Here is a 9161-nt window from a genome sequence, read left to right as displayed (position 1 = left end):
CCATGGTGATAGTCAAGTTCCTTCTTCTCACTAACACCTCACCCTCAATGCCGCCCATTGTAGGAACTCTGCACCAGGACCCACAATGGCATCATGAAACAGTGGATGCCTCACAAGGGACCGCTCTGCCATCTAGTTTCCCAGGCTGAGACTTAGGAATTGGTTTTTTTAAGATCTACTGACTTGTATTAACATTGCTTCCCTCAGGTCATTTCCCTCTTCAGAATCCTTCCTCGGCCCCTCCATTTCCGCTGCACTGTGATTCCATGGCTCTCCCAGCCCCTTACACACCCATCTGTCCCTCTTTGGCGCCGGGAGGCCAAACCTGCTGTGTTACATCAGGTGCTCATCCCTGGCTCCTGTGCATGCTTTGCTGGTTCCGGCCGTCGTGGCTTTGTTCACACTGCTTTTTTTTCTCCTGACACCTTTTTCTCTTTCTTCCCAGACCCAGGTCAACTTCCACTTCTTCTGCCGAGTGTTGGAGACGCACACTGAGAGAGGGAAAAAGTCCATGGCGAAAAGCAACCCAGGCAAAGTAGCCCCTATACAGGAAGCTGACGTCCAAGTGCCCGTGACTGCTCTCTGTTGTAAAGAACGGATAACCACTCTAGTTAGTTTAAGCCATAAAGGAGTTTAATATAAGGCTACCAAGTAGCTCATAGAATCTATGATCAGAACTAGGGAACAAGGTTTGGCAAATGGACTGGAAGGCGGAGGACGTGAATAGAGCCACGTAGACCACAAAATCACCCAGTGCGTCACCGGTATTCCCACCATCTCCCCCACCGGGAGATCCTGGCACCAGAGTGCCAGTTCCTGAGGGAGGATTGAGCCCCTGGACTCCCGCACCATGGATGCTTTTCCATCTCTCGCCCTGTCTTTAACTCACTTCCTCAAAGTTCAGAGTCCAGGAAAGAGCATCTGACTCCCCAGCCTAGGTCCTACTTAATCCCACTTGCTAGGAAGTGAGGAGAGAGGATTAGCAAGGGAGATGCGCGTGGGTTTCTGGGAGAGTGCCCCTGGAGCTGCTTGTCCTTTTCTTTACTCTCAATTAGACTGTGGACATAATGGCTGGAGTTCCTGCAGCCATTTTAGAAAGCTGAAGATCTCAGTCATCCTACAGCCAAACAGAAAGACAGGAGGAGCTTGAGTCCTGGACTGCTTGCCTCTGAGCTGTTTTCATATGAGTGAATAAACACTTAATTTTTTATGCCATGCGTTTGGGTCTCTTAGCCCAGCAGTACTCATTCATTCTGTGGACAAAAAGGAGCAAAGGCACCAGGGAAATTCAGAAGCCCAAGCTGTGGAGCAGTTGCAATTGTTAGAGAAGACGGGCAGGGAGAAACAGAGCTTTAGCTGCCGCCCCCCAACCTGTCCCCGGCTCCCAGGGGACTGGGCTGCCGGTCACATCACCAAGATGGAACTTAGTCTAGGGAACCAGAGAGCATCCAGTCTCCAGAGCTTTCATACAAAGCTAGAGCCGAGCTCCAAGAATGTATAAAATCACAGCGATCAGTACACTGTGTAGCCCAACATCAAGGCTGCATGAACAGCCAGAGATTCAATGCCAAGTTGCTAAAGCCCTCTGGTCTGGAGTCAGAGACCAGGGTGAGGGTTGGCCATGGTGAGTGGTGAAGCGGGATGCTGAGGCCTTCCTCTCACGTCCCTGGCACAGTGAGGACCCAGGTCCTCACAAAGAGGTCAGCCCATAATATCTCCTCCCATGAGAAGCTCCCTCAGCCCCCAGCCCCGGCTGATCCCCTCAAAGTGGCAGAGGAGGGGGGCAGTGAGGACCTGCCATCTGCTCAGGGATAGAGTCCTGGGGGAAGGGGAAGCAGCTGACTGCCCCTGGCCCCTGCTCTTGGAAACCCATCAAGGAATCTCCATCTGAGCATCTGTGTGGCCCTCCTGTACTTGACCCGTGAGGACTGAAATCTGCCCATCTCACTGACCCCACCTTGGTCTTGTCCCCACCATCCCAAAATGGCTGCCACAGCTTGCAACATCAAATCTGTATCCCAGCCAGACTTCCCTTTGTGTCTAATTGGCCAGAATTAGGTCACATGACCCAGCTGCAGGAGAGAATGCCAAAATCAGTGCATAGCATTTTTTCAAGACTTTTTGTGAGAAATGGCTTCTGCCAGCAAAGAAGGGGGTTAGAAATGGACATGGAGTAGACAACCCATGGTACGGCCATGGGGACAGAAGGTGCTGCTCTAGAAAGAAGAAGAAACTGTCAGAGGCTTAAGTCATGAGAATTTACCAACAACACGTTTAAAGGAGGTGGGGTGGAAAGAATCTGTTGTCTTCTTTTCCCCAACCTTGAAGGTCTGTCAGTCAAGGTGCACTATGCTGTCGTTGGCCAGGGGGTGGGTGTGTAGTCTTGGCTCTCAGAAGTGACTCAGATGCTACAGGTCACTCACAGTACCTCCACCTGCCCCCTTGCACGGCCCTTTACAAAACCACCCCAAGCACTGTGCTTGCTACAGTGCAGAAGTCCCTTCTACATCGGAATTCTGGAGCTATCCCTTAGAGCAATTGAACGAATTACCCTGACATTTGAATCTCAAAGTAATAAAAAGACAGCAAATGGTTGAAGCCACTGTATTCTGATTTAGGTGTCCTTTAGGTGCGCTCATATCGGCTCTTCTGCATCCCTGGTTGTCCAAATAGTTTAGATATATTTGCTGCTCAATATTATTTTAATAAACTCTTTTTCAGATTAAGTTCAGCAGAGTTGCTGTTGCTTGCACTTAAAGAACGCTGGCTGTCACAGACGGAATACTACCTGCTAGCAGGGGAAATAACTCTTTTAAAAAACAAAAAACTCCAATTCTATCCACTAAAAGGTGTTTGAAAGCCAACTTTTGGACTACTTTGTTGTTATTCGGGCCACATTTCGAACACTGAACTCAGCCCATCCGGGTGAGAAGCAAAGCATCTACTCGAGGCCTCGTGCTAATTGACACTCTCAACCCCACCCGTGCTTGTATCTGATTTCTCAGCGAACAGATATGAACCCACCTCGTGGCCCACAGTATTCATGTGCTAGGAAAGTGCCTGGCAAACAATGCATGACCCTCCTCTGTCTCTAAAGTAAAAGAACACATCGATTTTATCAGGGCTTTCAGAGCTAGGATTATTTGCCAGCTTCTCTTCTGCCTAGAGATTCAGTCAAACAATATCTCTCAGTTGTGAAAAACAAAGAGCGCAATTACTATTAGGAATATTAAACTTTAACCTTTGCTTTTTAAATGACACAAAAGTCCTTTCCCCAAAGGCATCTTCTATCAGGTACCTGTTCTTTACTACAAAAGACGTCAAGGAGGCTTCTGTTAAGCAGAGATTGTGAGATCAGGTCCACAGTAGACAGCCAGCCCGATGGAGGTAACAATATTTCATTGCCCGGCATCAAACAAATACGCCATTATGATGATCTGAGTGGTTCACTCAGACTGACAGCCCGCAAGATATCAGCCCATAAAACAAATCTGACTTGGGTTCTAGACACAGGTAGCTCCCTGAGGGGTCATGCCTCAGACCTGGGGAGGGAATCCTGCGTTTGCAATCACAAAGCAGCGCCTCGGCACCCAGTGAGGAAAATCCGGGAAGACACTTGTGCGGTATGACATGCCCGCCATGAGAAATGGCCCGATTGTCACCTGGCCACTATGCACCTGGCTATTCTCCCGACATCTGCATGGCATATTATGGTACTGTAGCCACTCAACTCCATGTTCAGTTAACAAAGGGTTTCTTGGCAACCAAAACAAAATTATTTTGCAGCCAGAGGAGAAGTATCTGATGAGCAGAAAATCCAAATTCCAAGTTCTGAATCAGGACTTCTGCCCATACACAGGGTCTGCCCTGTATGCGAAGAGGTGTCCGAGGCCAGCACCCCGCACGGGGCTCTCCTCCCCAGCCGCAGCGTGGCTGGCGCCCCTCAGGGGGTCGGTGCCAGGTGGAACAGTGGCACCGGTGCTGGAAACGAGTGACCGGGTGGGGCTTCCCTGGTGGCGCAGTGGTTGAGAGTCCGCCTGCCGTTGCAGGGGACACGGGTTCGTGACCCGGTCCGGGAGGATCCCACATGCCGCGGAGCGGCTGGGCCCCTGAGCCATGGCCGCTGAGCCTGTGCGTCTGGAGCCTGTGCTCCTCAACAGGAGAGGCCACAACAGTGAGAGGCCCGCGTACCGCAAAAAAACAAAACAAACAAAAAAAAAAACGAGTGACCGGGTGGCCGGGCCGGTGTGGGCGGCCCCAGAGGCCCCGCCCCGGAAGGACCTGAGTACACGCACTGTAACAGAGCATCTGCAAGGCCCAGATTGTCCCGGCACTATCCCAGGCCTTCTCGTACTTTCTCTGCTCCTGGAGCCACCTCCGTCCTGTGCTTCCTGACGCCATTTTGGGGGGTGTAACGTGAGGTCCTCAGAGCTCTGCTCCTGCATGGCTTGACTCCCTGCCCCGGAGAGCTGGCAGTCATCCTTATCCTGAGGGAAGTTTGCCTGGCATGAACTTGGCAGCGGCTGTCTCAGAGGAGGGACAGAGCAGGCTGGGATTCTGAGTGCAGCCGCAGGCTGCAGAGGACACCCATCTCCCTCCCCCTCTTCAGGCACCCTACACTATGGGGGGCAGAATAGGACAGAGACACTTGGTTTAAGTCCCTTCCCCGAACCCCAGATTTCCTAACACATCCCTCCCATATGACTTCAGAACAGCCTATGCTCATTTTTGTGATTTCTTACTGTGGTAGCACCAACCACATCTCTGTGTGTCGAACATGCCCAGGATCTCTGCTTTAGGGGGATAAGAATTCCTCTTAGTCTTTGCTTATCCCCTCTGTGTCGATGCCTGGCAGGAAAAAGAGAAGATGACAGAATTCAATTCACTGGACACAGCGCAGAGAAGGTGTGTTTCAGGGGACACGATGGGGCTCTTGCCTGCCCGGAGCCTGGACTGGAGGAAGACGCGGGTTGTGACTGAGGATGGAGGTGGGGACTCCGGCCCCTTCCTGGAAGCCAGGGATGAGTGGCCAGGGGGAGAGGGGTGAGCAGAGACCTGGGCAGTGTGCGTGCATGCTCACAAGTTGGGGAAAGCAATCAAGCCTCCAAAAGAAGAAACAAAGTGTGCTCCTCTCTCCCCTTCAAAGGAGCCCTGCAAACGCCAATGGCTCAACTTCTCACTTTTCGGGTTTTATGTCCCTCCCATAGGCTGCTTTTGAAACCCCCAACTCCACCTGGATTAACAACAAGGAAATTTGTCATCCCACAAGGTGGGAGGGAGCAGAGCAGGCAGCTCAGGCCGCCGGCTCTTGGGTTCCCATTGTCAGCTGTGCTGGACACATCCCGGGGCTGCAGCGAGGCGGCCACGGCTGTTCCAGGCATCATGTCAGACGTGCATGGGCTGAACTGTGTCCCCCAGATTCGTACACTGAAGTCCTAACCCCTGGTACCTCAGAATTTGACTGTATTTGGCGATTGGGTCTTTAAAAAGGTAATTAAGGCAAAACAAGGTCATTAGGATGGGCCCCAATCAGACCAGTGTTCTTTTTTTTAAAGATTTTTTTTTTGATGTGGATCATTTTTAAAGTCTTTATTGAATTTGTTAAAATACGACTTCTGTTTTATGTTTTGTTTTTTTGGCCACAAGGCACGTGGGATCTTAGCTCCCCGACCAGGGGTCGAACCCACACGCCCTGCATTGGAAGGTGAAGTCTTAACCACTGGACCACCAGGGAAGTCCCCAGACTAGCATTCTTCTTTTTTTTTTGCGGTGCACGGTCCTCTCACTGCTGTGGCCTCTCCCGTTGCGGAGCACAGGCTCCGGACGCGCAGGCTCAGCGGTCATGGCTCACGGGTCCAGCCGCTACGCGGCATGTGGGATCTTCCCGGACCAGGGCACGAACCCGTGTCCCCTGCATCGGCAGGCGGACTCTCAACCACTGCGCCACCAGGGAAGCCCTAGCGTTCTTATAAGAAGAGGAGATTGGGCCACAGACGCACAGAAGGGAGACCATATAAAGACATAGAGAAAAGACCACCACCTACAAGCCAAGGAGAGAGATCTCAGAAGAAACCAAGATTGCCGACACCTTGAGCTTGGACTTCTGCGAGACAATACACTTCTATTGTTTAAGTTACACAGTCTGGTGCTTTGTTATGGCAGCCCTACCAAACATACACGTGGCTATGTCCAGAAACACAGCGGACCCGCTCTCTCTTTCTTGGGATTCTGCCCCCAACAGATGTTGCCTCATGTCTCACTGGCCAGAATCAGGTCTCAGACACCTTCCTGGTCAACCTGGCAAGACAAATGGAACTGGTGTGATTGTATTAAACTCCTCAACTGAGATGGAATGGATATGAGAACAGAAAGCCCCAAGGTCACCACAGAGCCGCAGGAAGAATAATTCTCCCTCTGCTTCTTCTTCCTTTGACTCTTATACCCCGGAGATAGCAGGATAGGAAGACCTCAAATATGGGAAATGAAACATATCTTTGTCATCTGTTAAGGGCAATGCACAGTGCCTCACGTATAGATGGTACTTGATAGCGAATGAAGATTCCTGGTCACTTTAAGAACTTGCTTTATGAGAAAAAGTAAGAATTGAGTGAAAATCTGAGCAATGTTTAGGAACCAAACAGAAGCAACCAAAGCTAGCCAACAGATTGAAACATTAGATTTTACCTCTCAGCAATGAATACATCCAGGCTTTGATTGGTCCCTCTGCCCAGAAGCGACTGTATAATTACTTTGCAAACAGGTTTGGCGTTTGGTCTATTGGGGAAGATGCTGGATATACTAACCTGCTATCCCCACACACGACGGTGCTGGAGTTATGGTCCCAAAGCGTGCCCTGCCCATAGCACCTTAAACAACCACATGTAAGATAACACAGCCCCTCTCCACAGCCAGGTCATACTGGCTCACTGAAAGACAACCGACCCATGGGCGAGCCAATGTCTCTGTTGGTCAGTGACATCCACCTCAAAAAATATGGGATGTGCTCATCAGATATCTGAACTGTGAAACCGTATCAACAAGCAGCAAGAACAGTATATGGGGAAAGACGCGAAGACAACGCTCCTAGAACAGTGGAAATGATGGTAAATCCAGTCAATGGAATAGCACCCAGGAAAAAAAAAAGGCTGAACCATTCGTGCATACAATGATATGGATGAATCTCAAAATAATTGTGCTGAGTGAAAAAAGCCAGACAAAAGAGAATACGTACTACATAATTTCACTTATATCAAAGTCTAGAAAATTCAGACTAATCTGTATTGACAGAAAGTATCAGTGGTTTCCTGATAGTGATAGCTCCAGCTTTCACTTTTGTGTCCTTGGCACATACCATGGCACCAGGAACATAGATGCTCAGTGAGTGTTTGTTGAATGACTAAATGAAAGAATTTTAAATATTCATTTTGCATCTTCTAAAACACTAGATACAAAAGTAGGGACGTAATATATGCCTGACATTCAATAAAGGATGGATGAATGGATGGAAGGATGATTGGAGGGATGGACGGACAGATGGGATCCACTAGCCTGACCACACCTGAGTCTGTAGCATCTGAGGCTATAATTCCACATGACCTGGAGTTAGCTTCTGAAATCTCCCACTGAATACTTCCCAGTAGCCACAGTGCCCCCAGGCCAGCAGTCCAGATCCCATGCTCCCTCCGTGCCAGGCGTCATGAGATCCAGTCCACCCCAGAGCCCTGTTGTGACATCAGGAATTTTTCCAGGCCTTTCCAAATCAATATTTCACCTGGAAAATGTTCTACTTTGTCATGGTGCTGAGTGGAGAAAAATAGAACAAATTATTCCAGTCTGATGCCTTCTTTTTTTCTAATAAACCCCAATTTCCCAAATTATAATTAAAAGGAAAATATTAGAGCACAAACAGCATTATAACATTGAATTGCTGTACTTGGTGGAGTTTCCTCTCTAAATCCACATCAACAGGCAGTTTAACAACAGGAGAAATCTCAATGGGAGTTCAACAGATGAAATTAACACAGCACACAGCTCTGGACTAAAATATTTCTTTGCCCATGTAATTGCTTGCAGCCACCCTTGTGTAAAAGCCCCCATCACATTACAGGATTTGTTGTATGTAAATTGAAGAATAAACGGTTGGTAGCACCTTTCAGCTCTGCGATGCTGGAAATGAGTTTTTTAATAGGAAATTAGATTAGTAATATTTTAGTCAACAAAAATGTGGGAAAATTCTGCATAAAGATGAGAAAATCATTCATGCACAGAGACTTTAGCATCAAGAGTGAACAATTGTTGAAATCTGTGAATGGTTATTCACAAAAGAATTTCTCGACATTTCTCCTGGCCAAAGTCCAGGGCAGAAAAACAATGATTTTCTTTATACCTTTATCACAAGATTCCACCACAATGCGTGTTCTAGATAACCATAGTAGAGTCCCTTCCCGCAAGCTCCCAACATTTTGTGCGTAACCTGGAAGCTTAAATCAGCTGCAGAGGTAATTACGGTGCTTCCTGCATCCTAATACGTGGGATGTGGGCTGCATTGTAAGAACATTAGCTCATGGCCCCTGGAAGGCCAGAGATGGGGATTCACGGGCTGGGGGAGAGTGTCAGGGGGAGGGAGGCGAAATCTGGAGTCTGGTTTCCTTGCTCCAGCAAGGGGACCTGACTGTGTTCTGGGAACCAGGGTGAGATGGGCCTTACCTGTTGTTTTGGCCAGAAGGAAAAGGGAATTTGATACCTGGGTCTCACTCTCAACCCAGGAAAAGTGGAAGCCAGGACAGAGCACGCAGTCCCAGTGAGTGGGAGAGACCAGGGCAGAGAGAACTACTTAAGGGCTGGTCACCAAGTCTCTGAAAGCCAGCTGAGGAGTAGTAGAACTGGAGTTCTCATTTTTGGAGACAACGCCTAGAAGGATCCCTGGAGCAGGGACAAATCTAGGTTTTGAAACTAGTGTGTGACACTCACACAGTCAGGGGAGCTCTAGGAAAAGAATAGAAAGTTAAGACTCTCGGGCTTCCCTGGTGGTGCAGTGGTTGGGAGTCCGCCTGCCGATGCAGGGGACACGGGTTCATGCCCCGGTCCAGGAAGATCCCACGTGTCGCGGAGCGGCTGGGCCCGTGAGCCATGGCCGCTGAGCCTGCACGTCTGGAGCCTGT

The sequence above is a fragment of the Phocoena phocoena genome, chromosome 2 (assembly GCF_963924675.1).
Source record: "Phocoena phocoena chromosome 2, mPhoPho1.1, whole genome shotgun sequence".
Taxonomy (NCBI): domain Eukaryota; kingdom Metazoa; phylum Chordata; class Mammalia; order Artiodactyla; family Phocoenidae; genus Phocoena; species Phocoena phocoena.
Note: the sequence above shows the minus strand (reverse complement) of the source record.